Source organism: Lepeophtheirus salmonis, chromosome 1 (genome assembly GCF_016086655.4).
Source record: "Lepeophtheirus salmonis chromosome 1, UVic_Lsal_1.4, whole genome shotgun sequence".
In the NCBI taxonomy this organism is placed as follows: Eukaryota; Metazoa; Arthropoda; class Copepoda; order Siphonostomatoida; family Caligidae; genus Lepeophtheirus; species Lepeophtheirus salmonis.
Window position 1 is genome coordinate 35807710 of NC_052131.2, and position 13140 is coordinate 35820849.

Sequence of the window (13140 nt, forward strand, 5' to 3'; positions counted from 1 at the left end):
CCTATGTGGAGAAAGGGATGAGATAATCAAATTCACAAGCCATTACGTCGTCAATTTTTCACGTAAAAAAACTGACTTCATCTCATGAGACCCCTTTGCTACCCATCGACGTATATCCCCACCTAGGAAGAACTTTTATAATCTACTAAAATATAATATATAACTACAAAAATATATTTTCTGAGGATCATTTAAGATTATACAACATCCCTTGTGTCTCTCATTCACAGCCAAGGATTCAAGCCAAAACTAGGTGTAATTGAGTAGTTAATATCGGTATTGTTGGTCCTCAACATTCATCTTACAGAAAGTTCTGGTTTTACTCCTAAGCTCTGAGATCAATTATAATTGTAAATGATTTATATTAATCAAGAGTTACCATATTTTTATTTTCAACAAATTATCTGAGAATTATGTTTGAGTAATAATATAAACCTTATCTGCATCATCAATCCCTTTTATTAAACATTGATAGAAATACTCTCCCTGGGTGTAAAATTATCTCAAAGTAAAGTTTATAGACTTTTGTATATTATAATTTTATTTATACAGAAATTTTTGATTAATAAAGATTTAGATTTTAAGATTCTAATGATCTTATGACTAATGATGATAATGTTTCCATATTTTTTGGTAGTTAGTTTTAAACTAATATTCAGCAACCTCTCTGATACTCTTTTTGATTCCTATGGAACAATTAAAATCACAAAATTAAAAATTTATGATAATTCAATGTAGATCTATCTTTTGTTCATATTTCATTGAAATCTGTGACATAGGATATAAAACAATTGTTGATTGTATACGTAATAATAAAAAAAACAAAATACTTTTATTCGAGCTATACTTTTATAACATAGCCAAACTTCCTTCTCATATATTCGACATTACATCAATTATTGATAATTTAATAGGTATTTATCTATATAATATAATTTGAGTCAAGGCAAACGAGATTAAGAAGATATGTAGATTATTTTTATTAAAACTTCTGTCGAAGTTACTAAACATTGTAAAAAATTCAAACATATATATATATATATATTTTCATAACAAGAGAATGAACATATTAACCATAAATTGTGAAAATTCTTCATTTAAAAATTTAGAGCTCTTATTTAGAGCACATCTAATAGTTATTGAAAAATTGTATCTTGTATAAAAATGACGAATTCCTCTCAATCAAATGATTACTAAAGATTTCTATAGAAACATGAATGACTTCAGATCCTATCATCACTTAAAGCCATTTATAAATGTACTATCTATGTATACACATTATAAGCTTTAAAGATTTTTAAGCATACTTTTAGATATGATTTGTAAAATTGTTATTATAATTGACAAGTTTTATTTGAAGCCATAGATATGTTTTCCTCTCTTATTAGATGGAAATTCAAATACGAAGAAAAACAGATATACGACTTGATGAGCCTACAAACTTTAATGAGAATTTTATCATTCGAATGAGATACATAAATAATAGATTTTTCGAATAAAAAGGGGGACGTTGTGAAATTGTGAACCCCAAACACAATGGAAGAACCTTTCAGTACTTTATTTTATTCTTTTTTTGCTATTAAAAAGGGGTATCTCACTCTCCAGATCCAAATCCCAGAATAGAAGGGCCAAAGAAAAAATATTCTTCAGTAAAAAAACTAAATTAACCAAAAAATCAATTATGGAGCTCACTTCCTTCACTCGCAAAGTGGAGTAAGGGAAGGCCCGTAAAAATTATTTGAATTGAATTTGAGTCAATTAAGATACTTTCTAAAGAGAGCACCTAAAGAAAAAGTCTTCAGAAGCTCACCCTCCACTCAGAGGAAAGAGATCCCAAGACCTTGACTGCCTCTTAACAACTGACGATATTAAAAATGGAATATTGATTTGTTTTTAATACTTCATTTGATTTTCCACAATTTTTTTATTATTTTTTTGTTTTCTAGTTATATTTAGTATTTAACTACATTAAAAGAATGGATATGCTCTTGATCAAAATATTATCAGAACTTTGCAGTCAAGGAGCATGTCATGAAAACATTTTGCTAAAATTTTCTGGAATTGTTTTATTCTTTTATCCTTTTTCTATCATGCTTGTTGAGAAAAAAAAACACCTTTTATCATGGTCAATATGCAGTACATATAGTACGTATTCGTTGAATGTTAAAATAATAATTTTATCATATGAAATACTGTCAAGAAATAGCTTTACTTTAATAGCTTTGGTGAATATAGCTAGAGCTAGTTTTTAACGTTATGAATAAATAGCAATTTTCAATTTTCTCCCTTTTGTGGTCTAGAAAAATTCAATTTTAGGCTATATTGGAAGTAAAATTAATTTAGCCATTTTTCTCAGAAAAGAGACCGGACCCTACTTTTCTTTAGTACATAGAGGAAACAAAGAAGTCAAACAACTATATCAAGAAGGAAAACTTTGGAAAGTCTCTTACACTTTCAATACTCTTTCGTTTTTAAAATCTTAGAAAGACGCTCCTCCATCCAACCATATTGTTCTTAAGTCAATATTAAATAAATTAGGCGAATCTTTCATGATTGATGATAAGCTTCATTTTCAGATAAATACTTAATTAGTTACAAAATTAAATATATTCATAGAAAAAAATGTACAAATAAACAGATAATTTACAAATTAAGAAACAATTTGCCTAACTTTTAAGCTTTTGCTTGCATTACTTGCCACTAAGACATTTGAGGCACCTACAAATTTTATATTCTTATCCCTACAATAAAAGTGTACCTTACAATTTTTTTTTTTAGAATTTACCCAATGCTTTAGGGCGACAAGAATTAATAAATTCATTGAAAAGATTTGTCTGGGTTGATAAAAATATTTAATGAATAGTATTGTTCATCTGACATATTCTTGAATTGTAGCTTATAAATACATATATAGCTATCTTTTTCAAACAATGTAATTTTAAGAATCGCTACAATAAATTAAAGAGTTCTCTAAAAAGACTTTATTTTTAGAAAGTAAGTTTAAAGAAGAGTTACAGTCCTCAGTATAATACTTTAAATATTGGAGACATGACGACTTGATAGTTCTGTGAATGCAATAACCTTCCAAGACAATTTTTTGAAATTTTACAGTTCAGACAAAAAAATAGAAATTTTTTGGTTAGAGTTAACTTTTACTTTTCTAGGAAGCTGCTGAGATATATCCTCCAGATCGGTGAGGGAACACGGAATCATCAAATTGATAGCTCTCAGTATCTTTCCCAGAGATGTACTGTTACAAATTCAATAGTCTAAGACCATTTTTAAACTCCTTTACATTTGGAATAGGATTTTTTCTCAATTCTCAACACAGTCTTGAGTAAAGCGGCTACACAACAAGAAATCAAACTTATAATTATAAAGAAACTTATTCTGCAATGTTATCATACATGATGTACTTAAAATTATGCCGCTTTGGATTGGCTTCCATCCATTGTAGCCATTATTGTGTAAGTTCTCAAAAAATTCTTGGAAGGAATAAAGGAAATCTATGGTCTCTTTATATTTTTACATTAAACGCATACGGAGAGCAACGGAAGTGGCAAGGTCAAACCTAATCCCTAGTTTATCACAAAACAATGCCGTCGTATGATGTTTATTATCAAATGGTCCAGTTGAAACGAACACTTTAATTACCGCTACCGTTTGTCGGCTGAGAAGGTGAGAGGAAAGGTTAATTTTCATTATTTGAAATTGTCCAGGCTTCTTTGAAATTATGAATGAAGTTTATATGACACTTGTTTCTTTAAAAGTGTATTAATTTTTTTTTTGGCAAAATTTGCAAATTGTTTGTTTTTGCAATTTTTTCCAAAGTTTCGATTTAGTAATTTTTCGGCAACAATAAAAAATGGACTTCATGAGACTTTGTGGATTACCTTACTTAACCAGATTGATGTAGAATGATTAGTAGATGTAAGATTTTGGAGCATATTTTGCCCACAATTTTCTATTGTTTTCCCAGCTAATGAAGGAAGGTTTTTGCATGTCCACTTCCCCCAAAAATATCATCAAAACTGCTTTGTAATCGAACTAGAATCCAAATTTTCTATATATATTTCATACCAGTCTGGAAAAATGAGCAATTGTTTGAACGATCGCAGACAAATCCTAAGTTTAGTGATTAGTATATGTAGTATAAACTTTATACAATTTCTTGCTCCATCGTTATTAATAACCATTGTAAGAGAATTAGAATTACAAGGATCTTTCTCGACAACAACAAAACATTCATATTACATTTATTAATATCAGTGTTAACTTCGTCAGCTATTTTCAGTTTCTTCTCGTCTTCATTTCGTCTTCGTCAATCAATAGTCTTCTTCAGTTATTTCAGAATTTCGTTTTTGTCAGAGTTTCGTCTTGTCTTCGTAATGATTTTGGTCAAATTTTTGTTTTCATCAGAATTTTGTCCGTGTAAGAGTTTCTTTTACTTTTGAAACAATTTTTCAAATTTAATTTATATTTTCTTAGTAATTAAGAAAGCCTTGAAAATTGGATTTTAAAGTAAATTAAAATATGTCAGCATGGCCCGGAGTAGGTTCATAAGCCAACGCCAAATCATTGTAATTGGCAATGTAAACCCTTATTGAAGAATCGAATTTAAATTTTTTCTGTTGTTCTTTTTCAGGCTGTGCAATATACCAGCTGGTCACGTACTGAGCTCATAACCCAACGTCAATTCACTGTTTTTTGATACGACCTCTAGAGTATAGCTAAAATATTGATTTATATAATCCATTTGACTTCCTACTGGGCTTGCAAAGGTGTTCAGTACCCAGAATGGGGGGCTCAGGCTTAGAAACGTTTAAGACCCATAATTATAAATTCCAAAATAGCATTTGTTGAAGTTTAAAAGTAAAACATTCAAAATCCATTATATTTTAGTCCCTTTTGAATAATTCATGAATCTGTAAGATAAAATATTTATTTTTTTACAGATATTCTCATTCTTTGGGGAAAGTGTTCTTTTTTCTTTGTATTCGTAGTCGTAATAGGCGAATATTTACGTAATTAATTCATTGAAGGCCCAGATCTTATCTAATATTGCTATTATGTCCACATAAAATCTTGTTCTTCTCAATAGAGAATATTTGGAAATGGGTCTGCATTAGGTACCTTTTATTTAAGTAAATAGGCACTAAATACCTCGTTAACGTTCTATTCTTTCTTTCTTTTTGTAAGGGAGAATTATCCGAGGAAAAAATCACGAATATAACAATAATTAATTTGAAGGAAATTTTTCTATACGTATTTTTTTCAAATTAGACACCTCATGGATTCGAACTTGAAGATGGTGAATTAGGAAAGTCAATTTGTTAATTTGTATGTAATTGTTTTTGCATAACCTACATGTGAATTCATAATTAGAAATTAAATGAATATTCATTACAAAGTTTCGCCAATCACTGGACACAGGCACAAATATTTTTATCGTTCGTACGCTTTTTTGTAAAATCATTACGTCTTAAAAGAAAGTGTACTCAATTTTTAATGATTCTAGAAAAAGTATTTAGGTAAAAAATTAGGTGATATTAGGTATGTTCAAAAAGATAATTTTTTGAAATTATCATATTTGATGTTGAAAAGATTATTAATATTAGTTTTTGTAGAAACTAATAAAATTTATATGAAATATAAGACCGTGTAGTTAGAATATTATCAAATAGGATCAACAATTCTAATTTAAATTTTTATTAGATCTTTACTTGTTGCTGTACCCACTTCTTATCAAGTTCATTCTAATGCTCACCTTTTTGGCTTACAATTTAGTATTAAAAAAACACCTGAACCCTCCGGTTGTAGTGGAGCAGTATGACGGTCATAAATAACCTCCAAAATTACGCATACCCTCAAGGTATAATACCAAAAAAAGATGAATCCTTTGAGTTGTATGAATAACGAAGATTCTTGATACTCAATGAAGCAGTGGTGGTGGCTAATGACCCACCTTTTCGACCAACGGATCACTTTCACACCCCATGGGCTTGATTGTATTAAAGTATATTGAAAGGGGTCCTTGATGCTAAAGGAAGCGGTGTTGGTAGGTAATGATCCACTTCCTGAACCAACGGTTCTTTTGCACAATTCGTGGGTGGGGTGTATTATAGGATATAGAAAGTGGCCCTTCATACTTAGGGAAGCAGTGGCAGTGAGTAATAATCCACCTTTTAGAATAATGGTTCTCTTGCACAACCTGTGGGTAGGGGTGTATCATAGAATATAAGGAGGGGTATTTGATACTCAGAATAGGAGTGGTGATAGTTTTTAATCCCTCTTGTCGACAAGCAGTTCGCTTGCGTAACCTGTACGTGGGGTGTATTATAGGATATCGAAAGGAGTCATTGATCCTCAGGGAGGCGGTGGATATTGATACTCCTTTTTTGACCAGTTCTTTACTTCCACAACCCGTGGGTTGAGGTGTTACATAGTATATTAAAAGGGGTCCTTGATACTCAGGATCGCAGTGGCGATATATTTTGATCCCCCTTGTGTAAAAGCGGTTCACTTGCGTAACCCTAACCCTTCGGTCGGGGTACATTATAATATATTAGAAAGGGTCTTTAATACTCAGGATAGTGGTGGGACAGGTTTTGATCCCCCTTAGGGACCATCCGTTCACCTGCACAGCCTGTTAGCCGAGCTATATTTTGCAAAATAAAATTGAGTCTCTTGTGACAATTTCTTATCTTATAATAGTTTGATTGTGTGAATACAATATAGATTTCAATGTAAATAAACTAGAGTATCAAATTGCTTGCCATGAAATTCTATCATAGTCAAAGCCTTAATTATCGAATTACTTGCAATCAATTGCTTAATAATCAAATTACCCACAATCATTTAACCTGACAATGTAAATGGAGTTAAAGTGATCCACTACCAATCTATTGGAAGTTTTATAGATTGCCCGGGCATTTTGCACATTGCTCGCTCTGACGGGCATTTTGCAGATTACCTGCTCTAACTTCCATTTTTCACACACACAGACACTTATTAATAAATTAAATTGTCAACTCTTAAAAAAGTTTTGTTTTTTGATTTGGTTGTTAGACCACGCGGGGCATGTTGCACGAACCATCAGTATATTAATAGTATTGACATTTTTTGTCTTAGTAATCGTAAGTCATTACTTTTTGTCAGAGTTTCGTCAGTGTCATAATATTATCTTCGTCAAACATCGTCATTGTTTCGTCGTAGTTATCTTTTATTTCGTTTTCGTCTCATCTTCGTCAGAGTTTCGTCTTCGTCAGCTTTGCTTTTGTCAGAATTTTGTCTTCGTCATGAAAAAAAAAAGTTTCGTTGACGAAATGATTTGGTCTTGTCAGGCTTGACGAAGTCAAGACTAATTAGTATATATGTATAATATATAGAAGTATTTTCTGAATAATTTTCCTTTTTTTTAAAAACTATTTTGACCTTTGTCAATGTGATTTCCTACTCCGTCCTTGCCAGAGCAACGTCGGGTAACCCTTTCCTAGTGTAGTATAAAAGATTTCCCGCTCCATCGTTATTATCATAGCAAGAGAATTAGAATTATCAAGATCTTTCTCGACAATAACGAACCATTCTTATTATATTATATTTGTTAATATAATATAATAATTCTGTATTTGGAATTATTTCTTGAATACTTTTTCAATCATTTGACCATTGTCAGTGTGATATCCCGCTCCTCAGCCGAGTAACGCAGAGTAACCCATTGCTAGTATATTTATATATGGGCCGTCAAATTTTTTATATGCAGAAATTTTGGCTTTCATATACAAATGCATAAATACTCCTTTCTTATAATATTACAAAGTAATATTATCAAGCTTCTAACCATTAGGCCATTTGACGTTCCGTTGTTTTTTTGTTTAGCCATTATTTCTGTTACGTTCCAGATGCCGTTCGGCGATCCAATCATAAGGTAGTATCACAAACACTGTAGGAAGCAAATTGCGACTTCCACTTTGATAGTGTCAGGGAGGCCTCATTTGAGAATTAGGTTTTTTTAATACAATTATACAGAAAATATTAGAAAAGGAAAATGGGACCTTGGACAAGTCGAGAAACTCCAAAAAACTACTACAACCTCACATACGCAGTCGATGAGATTCCGCCGGTCAACCAGACTAAGTTCTCACCTCTACAATGATGCTGAGAATCGTGGCATCAGACGAGACTAGGATGCCGCCGTATTGGTTTTCAAAAGGCCTGAAAATCGGAGCCAAGGAGTACCTGGACGTTCTCGAGGAGGTGGTTTGCGTGGTTAATTCCAACTACCCCGAGGGAAACTATGTGCTCCAGCAGGACTCCGCACCGGGGCACAAGGTCAGGACCACACAACAATGGCTCGAGGAGATTTTTTTTAGATTTCTGGATAGACGATTTGTGGCGGCCTTCCTCTCCCGATATGAATCCTATCGCCATGGATATCTACCTCCCCTCCCCTGTGCCACTCCCACAAAATTGGTCTCGCAAACGTTCGTCTTTGCTTGATCAGCCCTTCAAATATTATTTAAACAAGGACTAAAATCACATATAAACTTTGATTTATTGAATTTTGTGTAATTACTATTGGAAAATAACTCTAAAATCTCATTTTTAGTGTTCATTGAACGCATGTTCCATGGAACGCCGTTCAATATGGTGTTCTGTTCACAAGCCTGAATATTAGGGTACAAAATTGAACAAAATATTATGTAGGACTATAATATTATGAAATATACTCGTGTATATGTAATTCATTTTAAAAATTGGGGATAAATAATATGACAATACTAGTCTGGGAGGACTTAAGAGATCAAAAGCAGTTGGTATGATTGACTGATTTGGTTAACTACCAAATGATTTCAGCCCTTTTTTCTTTTTCTGTCTGGAAGATAGGTAGCGATTTACAATAAGGTTAACGACGTTTTAAATGTACTTGGCCCCATGTATGCAATAAGCTTGCTCTCTACAACTATAATGATAAATCCCTTGACCTTCCATCTTTATATCAGGTTATATGATTATTTAAATTTTTTTTTAAATGAAATATTATAACATATTGAAATTGAATTTTATTTGTTTATACGGCCCTTTGGAATAACATGTAATATAATAATGAAAAAAACATGGGATCATAAAATATCATTTTTAACCTTTAGTATATTGTTATGATAATAATTATTATCCCTAAGTTGGTATTTTAATATTGTCTTGGTATTCAAGTACTTGAATACATATTAGTACATTTCGTATTGGTGGTCAAATTAACGATAGCATGGAATAAAATCCTAATTGGACTCTCTTTTACATTCATATTTAACTTATTTGTTAAATAAATGTTTATTAATGATTAATTAACATTTTATATGTATGTTTATTTTATTGAAAAATTGCTCAAGGGTATTATTCCTTGTTTTGTTAAGGAGTTCATGTCATTTTATGTATAAATTGCCTTGGACAACTTTTTCACAGATAAGGATGGGATTTTTGTAGAGTAGAGGGAAAAGGTGGGAGCTAGACTAACACATGTACACGTTTACAATTTATTACCAGTAAGCACACATATTATAATTTTCAAACCTCAACAACTCTTCCTGTCAAAATGTAGAATTTTTGTGATTTAATATGTTTCTTATTTGTAGTAGTCAAAATGCCATCATAAATTAAATTTTGGAAGCGCAAAATTACTAACATGATATTTTCTTTCCCCCAAACAACAAGACATTTTAATTCATAGAACTTCTATATTTTGACTGGGAGAGTTTTTGAGGTGGAAGATTATAATATACAAAGATCTTAGAAAGAAAATATGTCTACTTGCATTATAGATGTGGACACATGCTTTTAAAGTACTACTGAATTAAGACCATTGTAAAAATCAGCTTCCTGTTATACCATTTTTGAAGAAGATATGAACTACTGTTATAAAGAGGAGAACCTTCTAGATACATTTAAAATATTATCCGTGCAGACAAAATATTATAGTTGTATTTTAATACATTATATACAAAGGTGAAAATACAGTGTGGAATGGGCAAGAAGAAACCGAAAATCAACATGGTACCCTAACAATTTGAAGAATGTTTTATAGGAGATAAATAATCTTAAGCATTACACTCCGTCATTTATAGGCACACACGACCGTTCAAACAGGTTTTGAATATAATTGAATCTATTTAGGAAAGGAGGTTCACTTCTCAGGAATAAAATAATAATAATGACAACTGCTAAGGAAAAGAAAATTCCTTCTTTATACTACCAATTACAAATTAACAGGCCAGCTAAAAAACATACCAGATTTACATGTATGATTTTATACTAGTGGTAGTATTCGGGATCCCTGCTGGAGTTGTTAGGCGTCGAATAACATCCACATTGCGCTTTAATAATATTGAAAATAACTCCTCAATAAATCCTGGTTTTTACTCATAAATAGCTACTCACTCAATATATAGACGTTCTTTCCTAAATAATCATTAATGAAAAATAATAATAATAGCTTGAGAAAAAGCTAATAATTTAACTTGATAAGCCATAGAGTACTTTAGCTCGTTGTTAAACCTCATCTAAAGTCACACTCATATTTTTAAATAAAGTACTTCCCACATTTTTTTCTTTTTTAATATGAGTTGAGCCCGCGAAATTTCATCCCTTTTATAGAGTGCTCCGTCTATATTATACTCCATTTTTTTTCTTAATACTGTATTGGATATAATATACATTATACAGTGTACACTGGGACTTATTTTCGTACATAAATAAATTATTTTTTTACACACTAGATGGATCTTAAGTTGAAATTATGATACTTTTTAAAGACTTTTTCACGGCATTTAGCAAGATTTTTTGCAGATGAACAGATGTTTCACTCAACTCAGTCAAATTGTATCAATTCACTGAAAACCCCAATTTCCCTAATGGAACATCCTTCTAGATTGAAGTATGTAAAAGTATTATAAATACCGAGGATTGCAACTTTGCTTTAATAATATAAAAGATATTTCGATAAATGTTATATAACTATGCATTTTTGTTCAATACACTAAAGGTAAGCGGGAATTTTCATTCACAGGGAGATGTTATCAATGATTACGATGATTCAATAATGAATGAACAAAAAATATAAAAGAGAATATGCAACAACCGTCTTTTTCCTTTTTTTAAATTTAAACTGCATTTTTAACAACAAAATTCCAATCTTGAATAAAGGCTCTGAAACTAATCCATTTAAAAGTAGGTACAGTTTAGCCCAAAACCATTCGTAAGAAAACGTAATTAGCTGTTTATGTTGGAACTAAAAACTCATTTAGAATAAACCTAGTCAATCAAAAACTGTATAAAATTATAATCATAAGTATTCATACACAAGGTGCAAAATGACTTAATACTCTGTCACATGGCCTTTGAATTGAGTGGCGTAAGTTAGGAAACTGCAAAGCTCAGTACAAACGTAACTGAAGCTCTTTTTAAAATTTATATTGCTATAATACTACGAGAAAGATCTTCTCCTGAGCTCATGTTAGATGTAAACAAGCAAAGAGGTCAAAATTCTCATTTTCCCATGAAGGAAGTGAGACTAGATGGAGTTGAGCACTTCATGAATTGGAAGGAGAAGAGACAAAATTTCAAGTAGCACGTAGCTTTAATAAAGATCACACACACCTGTTTCTTACATTTCATACGAAATATATAAAAATATATTCTGATATTTATGAACAAGGTCTTTTCTTTCCTTGCATGCATAATATTTTCATTTTATGTTTCGATATTACGGTTTATGTCAATTGATATTTTTTTGTGTTATATTTAGTACCAAATATGTCATTTGGTACACATTTGCAACATCCTTTATTTTTGTTCAATTATTATGTAATGTTTTTCCAAAAATCATTTTTTCTACTTTATTCACACGATAAAATTTTTTTCGGATATAAAAAAATAAAGCATTTAAGGCTTAAGACGATCTGGAATCGGAATAGAAAGATGAGAACGATGGTCTTCATCTCTTTGGCCTGTGACTTCAAGTAAACCCTCCTACGCCTCTCGTAGTTTTAGTTCGTTGCCAAATTTGTAGAAAGAAAACGTTTTCTGTCAATTTTTCTTTTGTTGTAGCAATTTTCTGCATTCAAAATTTATTTTGCCTCCCTTCAAAAAATCCCTTGTCAAATTGCTACAAAAGCAATTCTTCAAATTTGTCGTTAAAAAAACTATAACTAACTCATTTAAGAGGGAAAAAAATCGAAAAAAAAACAACTTTATCCTCCATAGTTTTGTCTGGTCTATCAAATGTAACTTTTAAATTGTTCACAAAAACTTTTTTGCCAAATTCGACTTCACTAAACAAATAAGAAGTTCTTTGTCACTTCTAAAATTGGGCCTGAACACTTCCTCACCTGAGGTTATGGCCCTGATTCATAAATAACAATAATAAATATAATTAAGCTCCATTGTGGGAATAACATCGTAATTAACTACAAATTTTATTGAGCTGTAAATTTGTGGTTTTATTCAGTTTTTGCACTAATTATAATGCGCGATCCTTATGGCATCATTTCCTATACTTATTATTATTATTTTTTAAATAAAAAGGAAGGATTTTATTTTTGTCAAATTAGAATTTGATTAAAGTATATCTTCAATCGAATATAAATTATAATAACGATGAGAATATTGATGGTCGTAATAAGGGCAGGGACTTACAACAAAACAACAGAGACCTAAATTAGAGTGGTTTGTCATTAAAAAATTTCGAATTTTGATTACGGCTAGTACGGAAAAGTTGACACGTAGTAAGAAATTAACTAATCTTAAATTAGATTATTCGTCAATATCATCTTTAGGTCACATATCTTGGTACATGTTTGAAAAAAAGTTAAAAACTATTAATTGAGTCAATGAATTTACTAAATAGAAATTATTAGTTATTTTGCATAAGATCATAGACGTTTTATTAATCTATAAAAAGTATCAATAAAGCTTTATTTTTAAAATATTGTTAACTAAAAATAAGGTACTTCTAGAATATCCTTACATTTAGTTTAAACGGATCCGTTGTCGGGATAAGAATCCCTAATTTTTGCGTAACGATTGAGCGTATATCACTTAGATACAAGTTTATTTTGTAAATTAAAATTAAGTCATATATTTTTA

General features: G+C 30.9%; 1 long non-coding RNA gene across 1 annotated transcript; it reads right to left on the reverse strand.

Annotated features, from left to right (window-relative positions):
* Window positions 1-2919: 2919 nt before the first annotated feature.
* On the reverse strand, window positions 2920-3758 carry LOC139907631 (uncharacterized). Its single transcript, XR_011784354.1, has 2 exons — window positions 3417-3758; window positions 2920-3346 (listed from the first exon to the last, which is right to left on the reverse strand). It is a non-coding gene; the product is annotated as an uncharacterized lncRNA (long non-coding RNA).
* Between the last annotated feature and the right edge of the window lie 9382 nt (window positions 3759-13140).